The sequence below is a fragment of the Ambystoma mexicanum genome, chromosome 1q (assembly GCF_040938575.1).
Source record: "Ambystoma mexicanum isolate Mex_15411 chromosome 1q, UKY_AmexF1_1, whole genome shotgun sequence".
NCBI classification, from domain to species: domain Eukaryota; kingdom Metazoa; phylum Chordata; class Amphibia; order Caudata; family Ambystomatidae; genus Ambystoma; species Ambystoma mexicanum.
In genome coordinates, this window is record NC_090922.1 from 387,025,390 (window position 1) to 387,042,266 (window position 16,877).

At 46.4% G+C, this 16,877-nt stretch overlaps 1 protein-coding gene across 6 annotated transcripts in view; it reads left to right on the forward strand.

Annotated features, from left to right (window-relative positions):
• CHD9 (chromodomain helicase DNA binding protein 9) overlaps positions 1–16,877 on the forward strand; it is a 3,201,601-nt gene that overhangs the window by 240,411 nt on the left and 2,944,313 nt on the right. The window lies entirely within an intron of this gene.

A 16,877-nucleotide genomic window follows, 5' to 3' on the forward strand; every position in this document is an offset into this window, starting at 1 on the left:
TCAAGTACTCTGCATGACTACGTAGGTTGCTCTGCAAACCTACCAATTGGGCCCTGCACCACGGCTGCCTGTATGAGGCCCACTTGAAAACAAGTAACAGCAACCGTGAGTGTACGCTGGGCGTGCTAAATGTCACAATAGTTTGATGTGCTGCTTGCCTTTCCATGACTCGTGAAACAGACACACCGTGTATGCACTGAGCACTCTGCTGGAAAGTGTGAAGGGTTCGCCTGCGGGTCATACAGTTGGAGGTAACGTTTAACTGCAGGTGTGACAGTTTGTAGTGAGTCTGCAAAATGGCAAAGCTATTGCGGCTTGGTCACCAACATAGTAGTGCATGTTTGTAACAGAAGTACGTAAGCAGCATATTCTTCGGAGAGCAAACAATATTACTGTTGTTTTAAACAGTAGTGTAGCTCATGGGTCGCGCTTAAGAATTACTTTCCTCCTGCACCTATTGAAGCTGCGTTTCTCCTTGTTGTAAGCATTCTTCCAGTTCATAAATCAGTCATGTCTGTGCATCCTAGTCCTACGGCTAATAGCGTACCATGAAGTGTCCGTACCGTATGTGACGAGAACAGAAATGCAAGCATAAGAGGCCTGTGGGCACGGTACTACCCTGCCAAAGATGCAGCAGGGTAATTTCATGTACAGCATTCTCCACATAGGCTGCGGCCCACAACACGGACACTCCTGTACGGCACTGGAGCTTTGCAACACCCTTGTAGACCATATGCCCCGCTAAGGACCCTTATCTGCAAAAAGGGCATTGTACTGTATATGTACTGCTATGTGGTAGTCTACAGAGGGAAGTTACTTTGAAGTGCTTGGGTATACTTCGTCCGGGAGCATGTCATTGAGTGGCGTCTATTGAAGTGAGGGCCACCCAACATTTTCCTATCTTGGCACGTCCCCTATGGTAGGTGCTGGCCCTTCCATACAGGCCCTTGCCTTTCTTTCCTTCGGTGCTGTGTGCTACAAGACCAAAGAAATAGAAATGCACTGGAAAAGGAAAAAAGATAAGTAAATGAAGCTTCTTTCAGAGTTCAACAATGGAAGTGGCAATAAAGGAGGCAGGGTGCCGCGCATCGTATACCTTCCACAGATTGTGTGCTAAATAAAAGGAGCCAGGGTACTGTGGAAAACACTGCAGTGGATTCTGGTACAAATGCCTCGCTGTTCAGAGATTGTTGTGTGTGTGTGTGACAGTGCAGTTTCAATAGCTGAAGTGCGCAACACCTACACAGACATTCTTCCTAAACTTCCAAAAGGGGTAGCAATGCAATTTATGTAGGGCGTGCTAAATCGGCAATGCAGTAATGTTAAAAGGAACGCTATTTGTGGTGAAAAAACATTGTGCTGTGAAACGTCAGATTCCCATTTGTAAAGCACAACATTGGCACAAGTTGTAAAAAGGCACAAATAGACTTCTTTGCAATGTACCGCACTTTCTCCATTTCCAGACCAAATGAAAAATAACGCGATGACATGGGCGTCTGCGTAGTGGCATAAAAATGTATGCAGGAGATCGCCAACAGATGGATGACCTGGCCAAGTGCCTCCTTCAGAGCAAACGGCACTAAAAATTGGGTTACGTGGTCTGCAATTTTCCCCTCCACAATGAAGAACAATAATATGGTTGCGATCGCCCGTCACCAAAGTCTCACACAGACAAGCCAAAATCAATCAGTTCATTGTAGGTACTCCATATGAGTAGAAATCCACATAATACAATCCACAATGACCTGCCACTACACACTGTCTTCCATTCACTGTCAATCAATGTATTTACAACTCCCCCACAAAGCACACACTGTGTCTCGTGTAACACACAGCCATAAGTGCACCCTCTGCATTTCGCTCGACAAATACACTGTGTACCACAGTCTGTGCGTGCCATCCACACCAAGAAACCTTATTTACCAATTCCGTGTCCTCCACAGGCCCAATGGTATGGCTGCCATCTGCAAAAGGAGCGTATGTCACATGTACAACCCTGCAACTGCTGCAATGGCCGCTTACTTTTTGAGCTATGTGCGCGCAGGATCGGGGGAATACATTTAAACCAGGGTTGGGGACCTTGTCAGTAGTGGTGGCTCTCTAAATTATTTTTTTTAAAAGGCTCTTTTAAGTGCTTCCTTAGAAACACAATTTTTTTCCGATTCTTTAAGTGTTTTGTACTTGAGCTCACATGTTTACAGTAAGGTCTTCAGTGCTGCCTGTATATTGGAAAACAAAATATGATGCCACTGGTTAACAAAGAAATTCCATTAGAATTGAAAAGGTGTACATATCGATACCCAATGTTGTCGTTCTCACAGGAGAGCATCCCAGGAGCACTCAAGAAGTCGCACATGCTTCGGTTGATTTGAACCCTTCCGACCTCTAGCTGGTGACAACAATCATTAGAATAGTCCCATACAATTTGTGGTGGGATACATGAGAAAAGCACCTTGGCAATGGGAAAAATGCGCTTCACTGCTTTCATCAACTTCTTGAGTCGACGGTACACACAGGAACAAGGCATGGAACCCAAATGGAACGCTCCATAATGCACAACCACAGCATACACAGTTGGTAAAGTACCCACTCGTCGACAGTCTCCAATGAGACTGCGGAAATTGCGCACATAGCCACAACACCACGAAGCGTCCACTGCTTCCAAGTCGAAATCACAATGAAAGCCTTTTTCGACAGCATAGTGGAACAGATCTTCCACAAACTATCACTGACTACCAACACAATGCGTCTTTCCATCTCTGCCCGTCACCCTCACTGCACAGAGTAATGGAACAAAATGTTGCTGCCCTTTCCTGTGATGCACACCCTGAGCACCTGATTGGACAAACCCCACAGTCCCATTCCCATTGGACAGCTTGATGAGAAGAGCACAATGTGGCACGTGCGCTTTCCCAAAACCGCTACGGCCGCGCCCCAGCAACGCAGGAGTAGTCCTTCTCTTTCCACATCTGTTGCTCCATCACTACCTCATTCGCTATTATTCAATAGTGGCACACACATCCACTAATTGCATCCAAGCCGCCATCATGTAACCGTGTAACTCCTGTACAACACAACACTTCACTTGTACCGGTAAACATTCACACTGCAAGTGTCGTGCCTTTCCAAAGCACGTCCCCTACAAAGTTCAGTAAAAGTATGCTCGATTTCTCCATCCACATACAACCACATGCCCACCCACAATGTGGCACGTGTAATCCTGACAGTACCACAGAATCCGCTTCCTTTTCTTGATATTGAGAGGTGTGGGGGCAGGGGAAGCAATCTCAAGCACAGTAGGGGATAGGATCTTCCAGCATGGGTGTGAACATTTTTTTTGGGTCATTTTTTGTTTTGTTATGTTCTTGGGAGCAACTTATTTTTTTCTCTTTATAACTTTCTATTAGCCTCTCCTCCCATTTTTACCAAATTCTGCTCAACGCTTCTTGCACACAGTAAAAGAAAACGGCATTGCCAATGGCACTCAAATAAATGCCATTTCTACAAAACCGCTGGATATTTTGCGTCGTCATGATCTCATAGTTGGTGGCGAACATCCCAGCAGTCTACATAAATTTGCACATTCTTCTGTTTACAACACACCTTCCGACCTGTGGCTGTGGACAAATTACACCAGCATGGTTCCATACTCCTCGTGATGTTATGCATGAATAGAAAAATCTGCATCACTGCATTCAGTAACCTCTTCAGGTAATGGATTAAACATCCACACGACATGTAACCCAAATGTAGACTTCTATAGTGCACCACGACAAAATCAACGTTCGTGACGGAGGCTACATATCTGCAAAGGCAAACCATTCCACTGAAACTGCACGCATACCGACAGCCCTAGAGAGCGTCCACTCCTTCCAACCTGAAATTACCAGCAACGCTGCTTTGCACCCAATACCTGTGCAAATGGCCCACAAAGGTATCAGCGATGATAAGCACTGTGCGTCTTTCCATGTCTACCAACCTCACGACAAAGTAGTGGCCAACAAAGACACTGCGCCTTCCTATCAACCACACCCTAAACACCTGATTGCCTAATTACCACAGTTCCATTGCCATGCCCACCATGCTCATAATGGCAGGATGTGGCACGTGCACTTTCTCAGGTACAGTGAGGGCCACGCCCCAGTAAATGAGACACAATACATTTTCCCTTTACACTGGCATTTTTCCAGCACTCCCTCATTGGGTGCTGTGAAGGTTTCACACACGCATGCACCAACCACATACAAATGCTCTGCAATGCACACTATCATTTCTATACACCATTACATATTTACCCTTTATACTCTCAATACATGTCGCGTTTGCTTCCAAAGCACCTCCACCAGAACCTCCTGCTAAATCATCCACGATTTCAGCAACCACAAAGATTGTGCGCGGCACCCAGCACACCTTTGGCCATGCGCACATCAGTGTATGCCTTGCCCACACTCCAAAGATCACCACCCTCTAACTGATGCAGAGTCAAAAAGGAATTTCTGCCGTGGGTGTGCTCAAGCCCTAGGCTCTTGAGTGCATAGCCTACGGCGCAGGGCCTTCGGCCATGCACTCAATAGTCTAGGCCTTCAACACACCCACCGCAACGTAATGCACGCATGCATGCCACCATGTGCCCTACTACCGCAATCCACCCACATAGCACAGCCACCCACGCTCTCACCCAACCTATGTCATGTGCAATTCACTCTCCTTCTCAAAATCACCTGCCACCACTGCCATACTTACCCACATTCTGTAACCAAAAAGATGTAGGAGTTTTCACGTTTTAAAAAGAAATTAGCATAACAATGACATCACAGGAAAATACACAATTTACACTGTTGGCACCATTGAAGCATTCTAAAATGTTCAACACATCAAACAGCGCAACATGAAATGATGTTCAAATGTTACACATGTACATTTCTGCATGGTAAGTTAACACCAAATTAAATTACCTAACTTCGCAGAAGGTAATCACACAGAGCTGGTAGGCCACCTTTCCCACTTCTCTTTAGCCTGGCCAATACATATGTATTGCTGCAGTGCAACTTCACCACTGAATGACATTGACAGTGATACCCCCCTCAGTCTTATAGGCAGATTCTGTGTGATGGTGGTGCGTTCTGCCACTTGGGGCGGTTTACCTAAAGGGGTCACGTAGCTGTCAGGTCAGTGGATTGGTCTGAGCCCAATCAATGAAATCACCTACCAGGCCACTCTATAGACAGACTACTTAATGTGTTCAGTGCTTTGTCCTGCTACTTGCCGTAGAGTCACATAAATCACCTAAATCAGTACTATCTGTCACCCAAATCTGTAGGCAGTAGCACTGCTTAAAAAGCAGTAGCCTACTGCCTAAATCTGTAGGTTTGGCAAATCACAGTGTAAACAGGTCGCCGCACGAGGTATTGGCCCTTTACGACAGCTGCCTCCATTCAACACACAAGGCAGTCGAGGTACCCGCCAATTGGCGCTATACGCACAAATACTGCAGACACACCTCTGTCTTCTTCCACTACATTATATATGTCACATAAACCACTTCTCACTCCCCCACCCTTTCAATCTCTTCTGACCACCAACACATAGCGTAAGATATATTTTCCAGTCGCTTTCGTCGCCGTACTGTCCTCCGATGCACCATGGCGGTGGTTCCCGAAACCTTTGACGCACAGCACTCTTCCCTCCAGCCAACACTGGCCGCGTCCAATGTTCGCCGACAGCACAGCATACAGCATGCCAATGACACTTCGGTTCGGGGAGCGAACAGGGAAATGGGTCCGCTGAGCGGAAACAGATATCATGAATTTTTTGGGACATACATTTCAGTCCTTTGCAACAAAACTACTGGTCGGATTTCGACCACACACACAAAAGCACGCTTTCTGACCCAAGCCCCCGCTCCTGCCAAAAATGTGGTGCAAATCCATCCAGCAGAATTTGGGGCCCCCCTATAAGTCAATGCACAAAACCCCTCCCTGCACGAAACCACACCCAACTTGGCGAAAGAATTCATAGCCGGCCATATACTTTCTTTGCAAAGTTTGGTGAGGATTCCTCCAGGGGGAACAAAGTTATCAGCTGCCGAAAAAGTGCTCTTCCTATGACTTTAGCAACTTAACCATAACTACACGCCCGCTACTGCGGGCTGTGTAATAAGACTCCTGTGTGATAAGTTGGAAAAGATGGGTTTCCATTTAACTAACTACGCCGATGATTTCCAACTTGTCAGGGACCTTACAGGTGACCACACAAAAGACACATCAACTCTGAACCACGTCTACTCGATCATCCAGGAGTGGATGATTGAAAGCTGGATGTGCTTAAATAGTTCCAAAGCAGAAGACTGGATCAATCCTATACTAGCTTTATGATTGACACCTGTGCCATCAGGGTAGTTGATGAGGTAAAAACCTTAGGCACTATATTCAAGGCCTCCCGAAATATGGACGCACATGTCAACTATGTGACAAAAAATTCACAATATCATCTCATAATTCTTAGGCAGATAAACCCTCTGGTATCTCGCAAAAATTGTGAAACTTTAGTCAGAGCCATTGTTATGCCCCGATTGGACTACTGAAACGCCCTTATGGCTGGAGCAAGTAAAGGGAGCATCCAAAAGTTGCAGACAGTTCAAAACGATGCTATGAGACTATTTTACAACATAACTAAGGGGGATAACGTTTCACACCACCACAGGGAGCTTCATTGGCTACCCGTAGGAAAAAGAATCTTATTTAAGACGTTGGCTCTTACTCATAAGTGTCTGTATGGAGACGCTCCACAATATCTAAAACAAACATTGAGGAAATAGCCTCCTAGCAGGACTTTGCTTTCAAGCACCACACATCTTCTGACTATACCTCATGTCTTTCCCCAGTAAGGCTGCTAGTAACTGGAACAAACCTCCTGTATCTATGCGAGCAGAGGTAAATTATGCTGCTTTCAGAAAAAATCTGAAAACCTTTCTGTTTGAATAAACCTAGTCTTCAGAATGTAAACTTTTTATGTTGTATGTTTTGCGCCCTGATGCCTGTGGGCTATGGCGCAGTAGAATTATGTGCATATATATATATATATATATTTCTGAGGCTTGTGGAATCTGCTTAGATCACATGCTGTGCATAGGCCGACATCTAGTGGAAGCTGCGGAGTATTACAGTTTGTTTTTCGAAAGTCGAAAAAGGGCGTCGACACAGGGCGTGCCAGTAATACTATCCCTAGTGTGACGTCCACTGTACCCATGATCCCTCACGCGTCTAGGATCCCCAGATTGTTTTTTTCCGCCATTCTGGTCGGAAGCACTTCATCGGAGTTCCCTGGCTTTGCCATATTTACACTAAAACTAATTCTAATTTGCCCCATTTTCTCACCCCTACGTCGACCAGCATCTCGACGCCGAACCGGGGAGGAGATCAACGTCGAAACCAGACGGATTGGGCCTTGAGGCTTCCGCCTCGGCTCGGGCCTGGGCCGCTGGCCTCGGCCCTACAGTAGGGAGAGTGGGGGGTGGTACACTTCCACACTCGGTTAGAAACACCTTCTTACCTACACACACTTGCCCGCTGCCCACAGGTGCGTATGGAGGGTACGCCCTTTCAGTTTTGCCCCAAGTGTAATAAAAAATACCCTTGGGTAGATAAGCACGCTACGTGCAACCTTTGCCTGCCCAGAGACCACCCCGAGGCGGGTTGCAGGGCCTGTAGCAGGTTTAAGACAAAAACTCTTAAGGACCGCTCCACCAAGCGTTGGGCCCACCACGCCAAGCTAGCAGCTATGGAGGCGGAGGGTACCTTCAGCGACGGCAGCGACGCCGGACTTTCGGACGGCGAGGGCACCAAGGCGTCGAAAGACAGCCTAACGCACGTCCCCGGCCTCGGAAGGTCGTCCGTCCCGGCGACTATGGGGAAGTCCCCCGGCGACAAGAGCGTTACACATACACACACTAAACACAAAAAACCCACCCGAGATTCGACGTCGTCGAAACCTCGGAAAGAGGCACAAAAGGAGCGGTCCGAAAGGACGTCCTCTGGGCGGTCCCGGTCGAGGTCGCCGCACGACGTCAGGCAAGCCTCCACACTTGCACAGAGTGCCTCGCCCATTAACATCACGGAAGATCACTCGTCCGGAGACGAACACGGCTTCCATCCCCAGCCCACACCCCAGGGAAAGGGTACATCTCTTGGGAGTGAGGAGGGCCCAGTTTCGAAGCCTAGTTCGAAACACAGGGATTCCACATCCGATCCTCGACGCCAGGCGTCGAAAGATAGGGGAAAGGGTAAACACACTTCCACCCACGGGGAAGGGGGTAAGCAACAAAGGAAACAACCCTTGCAATCCCCCACAACAATAGAACTGACTTCCCCGTCCAAGTCTTCTCAGGGACAGTCCTTAGAGAGTTCCAGCAGGGTCACCCCAAGCTCTAAACTCTGGTCATGCGAGGACATTGACAGAGTAATGTCAAGGATGTCCTCCTTAGCAAATTTCTTCGAAAGACACCCTGACCAACTAATAGCTTTAAACCCTCAGGAATCTTCTCCCTCAGGTTCAAGGGACCCTATCCCCTCAAATAAAAGGCCCCGGGTCGAGACACCAGTAAAGGCTTCAGAACCCTTCGAGGTCCAACCCTATTCTTGCCTTTTCCCTACAGGCCAAGGAGACTCTTCCCTTATAGAGGGCCAGGATTTTGAGACACCAGAAGATCTCGCAGTGTCAGACTATTACGGGGAGGACGAAGACGAGGATGAGCCAGAAAATAGCCCACATATTTTCAGAATGGACTCACCAGTCGAAAGGGAAGCCCCAGTGTCTGATTCCCCAATAGATAATCAGCCCCTCCTAAATGAACTGCTCTCTCGGGCAGCTAACCACTTCCACATAGATACACAAGGTGTCCAAGAAGAGAGGGACTTCGCGGAGGAACTAATAGGGGAAAGGAAGACAGTAGCCCAGACCATTCCCATCCTGAAATCTATTCAACGCAGAATAGCACCATCCCTTGTTAACCCAAACTTGACAAGACCTGTAAACCCGAGAGTAGAGAAGCTGTTTAAAGCAGCCCAGTCGGACCCTCTATATATTAGAGGCCAACTTAAGCCAGACTCTCTAGTCGTAACTAACACTCGCAAGAGAGCTGGAACCCCATTATCTTCCTCGGAGGCTCCCCCCAACAAGGAAAGTAAGAAACTCTATGGGTTTGGTAGAAAAGTAGCTTCCACGGCAGCCTACCAAACCAGAATCGCGAATTCCACCACACTGTTGGCCAGCTACAACTGCCATCAGTGGGAAGAAGTGGCAGCACTAATAGATTCCGCTCCCGAACCCCTTAAAGGCCAGCTAGCTCGCATTTGTGCAGAGGGAAGAAACGTCTCAGGCTGCATTTTAAAAGCAACTTTAGACGCCGCAGACAATGCGGGTAGAATTATAGCAGAGGGGACTGTCATCAAAAGACATGCTTGGTTGAGGCAGTCGGGATTCAGAGCAGAAACACAAGCTGCACTCTTAGACAAACCAGTGGAAAGTGATCTCCTGTTTGGAAAGGCAGTCGAGGACGCACTAAAAAACGCTAAGGAGGAATTCGACACCCTCAAATCCCTTGGCCAGTTAACTACTAAACCACCTAACCAAAGAGGGAGCGGCAATTTTCGTCGCCCCCGCGGCCAAAATTCCAATAGAGGTAATAGCTATTCCCACACCCAGGGTACACAGTGGAACACCAACTCACAACAGTCTACCCAGGGGTATGGTAGGGCTAGTAGAAGAGGACGTGGTAGAGGCAGAGGCAGCCCCAGTAAAGGAGGCGGCACGCCTCCACCGAAGCAGTGACGCTCATTTCAGGGTCCCTTCCCATGCAACCCCAGTAGGGGGACGAATATCCAGCTTCACCCAGGCATGGGAAGGGATAACATCCGACAGATGGGTGCTGTCGACAGTATCCAAGGGGTACTGTATAGAATTACTGCAACGTCCCCGAAACCACCCTCCAAAACAAAAGGTCCACTCTTTGGAACATCAAAAGATCCTCCTCGAGGAAGTCTACAATCTGCTCCTAAAGGACGCGATAGAACTCGTCCCAGGACACCAGGTAAACAAGGGTATCTATTCAACTTACTTCCTTGTGCCAAAGAAAGATTTAACAATGCGCCCAGTATTGGACTTATGGCCTGCCAACAAGTATGTCAAGCCCCAAAAATTCCGTATGACCACGCTACAAGAGGTAATCCCACTCCTAAAAAAGGGGGATTACATGGCAACCTTGGATATGAAAGATGCCTATTTTCATATTTCCATGCTCCCGGCGCACAGAAAATACTTGCGCTTCAAGGTGGACAGTCGCCACTACCAATTCAAGGTACTGCCCTTCGGGATAGCTTCAGCACCAAGGGTATTCACCAAGGTACTGGCGGTGGCAGCTGCACACCTACGCAGGGAGGCAATCCCAGTGTACCCTTATCTAGACGACTGGCTCATAACGGGGGAAACCCCAGGAATCTGCAGATCAAACATTCAGAGGACTATCGACCTCCTCCACGAATTAGGCTTCTCTATCAACGAGAAGAAGTCAAGTCTGGTGCCAAGCACCTCAAAACAGTTTCTAGGAGCGATCCTAGATACTCAGAGAGAATTGACCTTCCCTTCGGAAGAAAGAATTCGGAATATACTTCTGCAAATTCCGCATTATCAGTCAGGTCAACAGATAACAGTACGCAAAGCTATGCGGTTACTGGGCATGATGGCGTCATGCATTTACCTGGTCCCCCACGCGCGTCTGCGCATGCGTCCCATGCAGGAATGGTTGGCGAAACAGTGGTCTCAGGCAAGTGGTCAGTGGGACGATCTAGTGGTCGTTTCGCCAACACTCGTACAGAGCCTACACTGGTGGACAAGAGAGAATATCGCAAGGGGGAAACCCTTTTACGATCCCGAAGTACAGGCAGTGGTTACTACAGACGCATGCCTGACTGGTTGGGGAGCTCACCATCTCCACCACACAGCGCAGGGTCTCTGGTCTCACTCAGTAGCCAAGAACCACATCAACCTGCTAGAGCTTCTGGCAGTATTCCGAGCGCTGCAAGCGTTCGAGCCCCATCTACTGAACTTGTCGGTGCAAATCAGGACGGACAGCACGACAGCCATGTTCTATCTGAACAAGCAAGGAGGGACTCGTTCGCCAAATCTGTCCAAGCTTGCCCAGAAAATATGGATATGGGCACTCAGACGGAACATCTTCCTGTCATCGCAACATGTTCCAGGGGAGCTCAATTCCCTAGCGGATGCTCTAAGCAGAGACCCCCTCCCAGAAGAACACGAATGGGTCCTTCACAGAGACGTAGTAGAACATCTCTTCTCTCAGTGGGGTTTCCCCACTATAGACCTATTCGCCACAAGCGAAAACAAACAATGCCCAGGTTTTGCATCCAGGTTCCCCCAAACGGACTCCCAGGGGAATGCCCTGTGGATGAACTGGTCAGGGAGGTTTGCGTACGCTTTTCCACCAACTCCTCTCATCAGGAAGGTGGTGTGCAAGATGAACAAGGAATCAATGACGCTCATCCTAGTTGCTCCCATGTGGGCGAGACAACCATGGTTTCCACACCTACGCAGGATGGCGGTGTGCAACCCCATCAGACTCCCAGCCTGGTACAACCTTCTGTCCCAGCAACAAGGTCAAACACTGCATCAGAAACCCAACTCTATGAACCTAGCAGCATGGCTCCTGAAGTCATAGAGTTTGGACATCTCAAATTACCACAGAGGTGTATGGACATTCTAAAAGAGTCCAGGAAACCAAATACAAGACACTGTTACTTTGACAAGTGGAAAAGATTCGTTATCTGGTGCCAGAATAAACAAATCAACCCGGTTGATTGCACTCCTTCCAACGTTGTAACATACATGCTCCACCTGCTGGATGCAGGTTTGGTTTTTAACTCTCTGAAAGTACACCTGGCAGCCCTCTCGGCTTACACCACATCCCATAACAGGGTCTCGTGGTGGAAAGTACCAGTGGTTAAAGCCTTCATGGAAGGAGTAAAGAGACTTCACCCTCCTATTTCGAACCCACCGCCAGGATGGGACCTCAACGTGGTGCTAGCTAAGCTCATGGGGCCCCCCTTCGAACCCATGCATAAAAGTAGTCTCAAACACCTGACTTATAAAACGGCCTTCTTAGTAGCCATTACCTCCATAAGAAGGGTCAGTGAAATTCAGGCTCTGTCAGTGCAAGATCCTTTCTTTACTATCCACAAGGACAAACTGGTTTTACGCACACACCCTAGGTTCTCACCTAAATTCATATCCAAGTTCCATGTAAACCAGTCCATCGAGCTTCCGGCTTTCTTCCAAAACCCACAAAGCTCGGCTGAGGTGAAACTACACACCCTAGATGTGCGTAGGGCGGTCTTATACTATGTAAATAAAACCAGACCGCTAAGGAAAACAGATCAACTATTTGTCTCCGTAGCTACAGGCAGAGAGGGGGATCGCGTCTCTAAGGGCGCTATCTCTAAGTGGATTATCAACTGTATACAGCTGTGTTACTCTCTTTCTGAAAAGACTCTGCTGTTTACACCAAGGGCCCACTCTACTAGAGGCATTGGGGCCACTCTGGCTTTCATTGCAAATGTTCCCCTCGACACCATTTGCAAAGCAGCTACTTGGAGCTCTATTCACACTTTTACTCAGCATTACTGCATTGACACTCATTCCAAGACAGATACACAAGTGGGACAAGCGGTTCTAAGACACCTGTTTGCTCATGACCCTTCTCACATCCCACCTCCTTCTTCTGGTACTGCTCGCTAATCTATGCACAGCATGTGATCTAAGCAGATTCCACAAGCCTCAGAAGGGATACATTACTCACCGTAATCGTATTTCTGATGCTTGTATCTGCTTAGATTCACATGCGACCCACCCTTCCTCCCCTCCGAGAGAAGGCGCATGGTTGCTTGTAGTCTTACCTTTCTGTCTATCTGCTTGGACTATCTGTACTCACGCTACTCCTCATGCTACCTCATGTCAGGAAAAACACAATCTGGGGATCCTAGACGCGTGAGGGATCATGGGTACAGTGGACGTCACACTAGGGATAGTATTACTGGCACGCCCTGTGTCGACGCCCTTTTTCGACTTTCGAAAAACAAACTGTAATACTCCGCAGCTTCCACTAGATGTCGGCCTATGCACAGCATGTGAATCTAAGCAGATACAAGCATCAGAAATACGATTACGGTGAGTAATGTATCCCATATATATGTGTGTGTGTGTGTGTATATATGTTTGGTTTGCTTTTCTAACGCATGTAATGACCCTAGAACCACTTACCTGATTACACAGACTAAATGTTCTTGGACTCAGGGAGGCAATAACACACACACACTTAGACCAATAGTTGGAATATAATCGGCTCTTTACAGGCCCTTTTATTCATACGAAATAAAAGCATACAAATGGCTCTTGGAGTAAATATGATTGGTTATATGTAGACACACAGTCAAGGATAGCTACAAACAAAGGTTACATCACCATTATTGCAGTGGAAGGAGAAAGCTTCATCTCGGCCACTACGACACCATCCAGTGCCAAGGCAGGTAGGCAGAGAGATCACACGTGCTAACGGGGTCTGGAGCGGAGCGTCCTCCCGTGGCGTGATCTTCCAGTTAAACATTGTTTCCAGCAATGCGTGTGCACCCGAATACCAACTATTATGCCAAGTTAAGTATTCCTCAATATGAAGCCGAAAATATCACTACCAAACTTGAAAAATAAACTTCACAAAAAACTAAAATGCGACTTTTATGTGTTGCAATGATAATTAACTTCTCTCTGTTTTCATCAATACATCACTTTTCTAAAAGCGTATAAGCCAGAAAACAACATATTGACAATAACCCAGGTGCCGGCTATGCAAGCAGATGTTACGTATGCATCAGATTTATTTTGGGCTTTTGCTTATGGATAGCCAAAGTGGCATGCGTCACAAATGCAGAGTGCCGGGTTGCAGTGAACACAATTGACACAATTTGCACTTATCATGGCGAATCACACACATTGTAACCACTTGAGTTGCAAGGTAGATTATATGTAAAGTGAGTTTCCCATCATTCCTTGCAGCACAACTAGAAATGTTTCACTGATTCGGCTCGCTCAAGTGATTTGCATTAAGCAGTCTGTACAGTGCAAGACGTGAACCATTGGAAAGTAGTAACGGAGCAATGTGCACCAGGTATCCTTGGGTGTCCAGGCAGCGTTACTGCATCCCGCCTCCCGTGTATCTAGGGTAGTGGTGAGAAATGTGGGATTTTGTATTGTGCATGCATGTGCACTTAGCATACTGTAACAGTTTCTTGAGAAGCCACCCTCAACACAGGGAATTCCTTCACTCCCCACTCAAGTGGTCATGCAACAAACTGTTTAACAGATTCTTTATTAGCCCTATCTCAGACACATATCATGCTCCTTGGATCCCTCTCCCCTGAGCTAACAATGAGCCAAGAACCAGGCCGGTGTACAGGAAATATATTGGTGTTTATTTAAATTAATAGGAATTAGCACGTAAATGTCAACGCCACTTCATCTGTGGCACAACACAATAAACTTCTCTCTGCATAAATAAATCACAAAAGTGAATTAAAAAGAACACAATCACAATTCTTAGTTTCTGGAAATTTCACTTCACAAAATAATTACACTGATCAATAACAAAGGCACTTATGTAATGTGTGATTTAGATTTTTCTGCCGGCTTAAAAAAGTAACAGTAGGATTTCAAGATTGGCAAAAATACATATAGCAATTATCATTTTGCCCACAGTTTTTGTTCAAAATAAACACGGAGTGATTTATCACTTGGTTTTTCAGACCCCCCCTCCCCCTTGCTTTGGTCTAGGTTGGGAAGTCCGACAGAAAAATTGGAATGCTTTGGGCAATGTGGGATTTCAGACCCCCTTTACTGAAAGGCCTGTGTTGGGGAAGCTGGATAAAACGTTGGACTGATTTAAGAACAGACACCACTCTCCCTCCCTTATGTCCCCTGTCCTAGTGCAGTCCCCCTTTATATAGCAGCGATGACACCACCAATTTTACAATCTTGGGAAGGTTCCCTGCAATAATTCCTGCCACTAGGATTGGGCAGTTACCCTTCTCTCTCTTCCCAAAACCAGCCCCCAAGTTAGAATTGGTTTAGGGGTGGGGCGCAACATATGGCAATTCCCATTCGTCATCATCTTTTGTTCTCCTTTGAACTTTTTGGCAAAAACTAGTAATTTATCACAACTTCATAGTTTTACTAGCAACTGCCAGGCTAAACATATCTTCTGTTTCAGCTAATCATGGGGAATCAGATAAGCCGACCCCCAAATCTGTATCATGTAGCACGGCCATGTGGTACCTTTCCATAAAAAGCACATCAGTAATGAATATGTAAGTTATTAAGCATATCCCTTATTTCATTTTCCACCCGCTCACCAACTCTCACATTTGGAACATGTTCAGATCAGCCATAAACCTAGTTTAACTGGCCATTACAGTTTCCAGAGTCACAGGAAGATGAATTTTATATCCCCCAAATCTCCTGGAAATTGCATAAAAAATAGTACATAGATGAAATCCACCCACCTTATGATGGCTGAGAAAAAGGCATAAATGTTGATAGTCCTTTTAAATGAATTGTGAATCTTCATGTGGGACAAATGGTCCTACCTCCTGCTATTTGTTTTCACTGGGTCAGCCTGTGCCCACAGTTTTTTATCAGTCTCCTTTGTGCAGGAAGCTTGCTCTTTGAAGTGGGTGCCCCCATTTTCACACACATTAGTTGTGCTCCAGTCAAGGGGGACTTTTCTTGAAGTCCATGCTTTCAGAGCCAGTACGTCTGGAGAACACTGCATTTCGAAGCCTTTAGCAGGACATTTTTATTGTGGTTGGTCATTAGATGGGAGATGACATCCAGGCTGAGAGTGGGAGTTTTCCTTGTGAAGTTTTGCCCTAATCCTAGCAAAAGGGCCCGCGTTGGGCTGACATTTTTTTTCATGAAGACAAAGGGCTCTTCAAATGTCACTGTAGTTTTGCGGCTGAAACATAATATACATTGCTCTTTGTCAACCCACAAATCATGTTTTGTTTTCCTGACATTTTTCTGTAAGCAGTGATATTTTTTTTCCACTTTTACTTTTTCCAACCGTTTTTATTTGCACACACATGTGCAGGCCGTTTTTGTTTTCAATGTTTAAAAATCCTGTTTTGCATGTGACCATGGATCTTTGATCCCTCCTTCTGTTGTAAATTAAAATGCTGCTTATCCATTGGTAATAACAGGTTGGTCCCTTTCCACATGGCTCTTTAATTATTATTTGAAAAACAGAGTCCAGGGCGTTAATGTTTCAGTGTTTAAAATGTCTGCCATTCATGCGAAAGGGACTTCTGTTTGGGCCCTTTAAATGCACCCCACAATACATATGACCCGTTTTTGGTACCTTTCGTCCGCTCTCATGCGAATACCTGAGAATGCATAAAACAATTTTGAGGCAATTGCTTTTGACTGAATTAGTCAATCTGTAATCTATATTTTGGTCATGCGTATTTTTATATTGTAATTGGATATTTCGCTCTAATTTTCGTTTTGGTTTCTGCGGTCGTTTTCCATGGTTAAGACAGGACCTTGATTAGACCTCCCACACAGACTGTGGTTCTTTTAACCCACGTTATCTCAAACACAACCCATGGCCTCATTCCGCTGTTTTATGTATTTAGCACACCTTGCGGTCTTATTTACTCCATCTCCCTATTTTACATTTTAATGCAAATGTATGCAAAACGTATGATCTACTTTCATTAGACAAATGCACGCTGCGTCAGGTTTACTGAATGTTTGCTTCT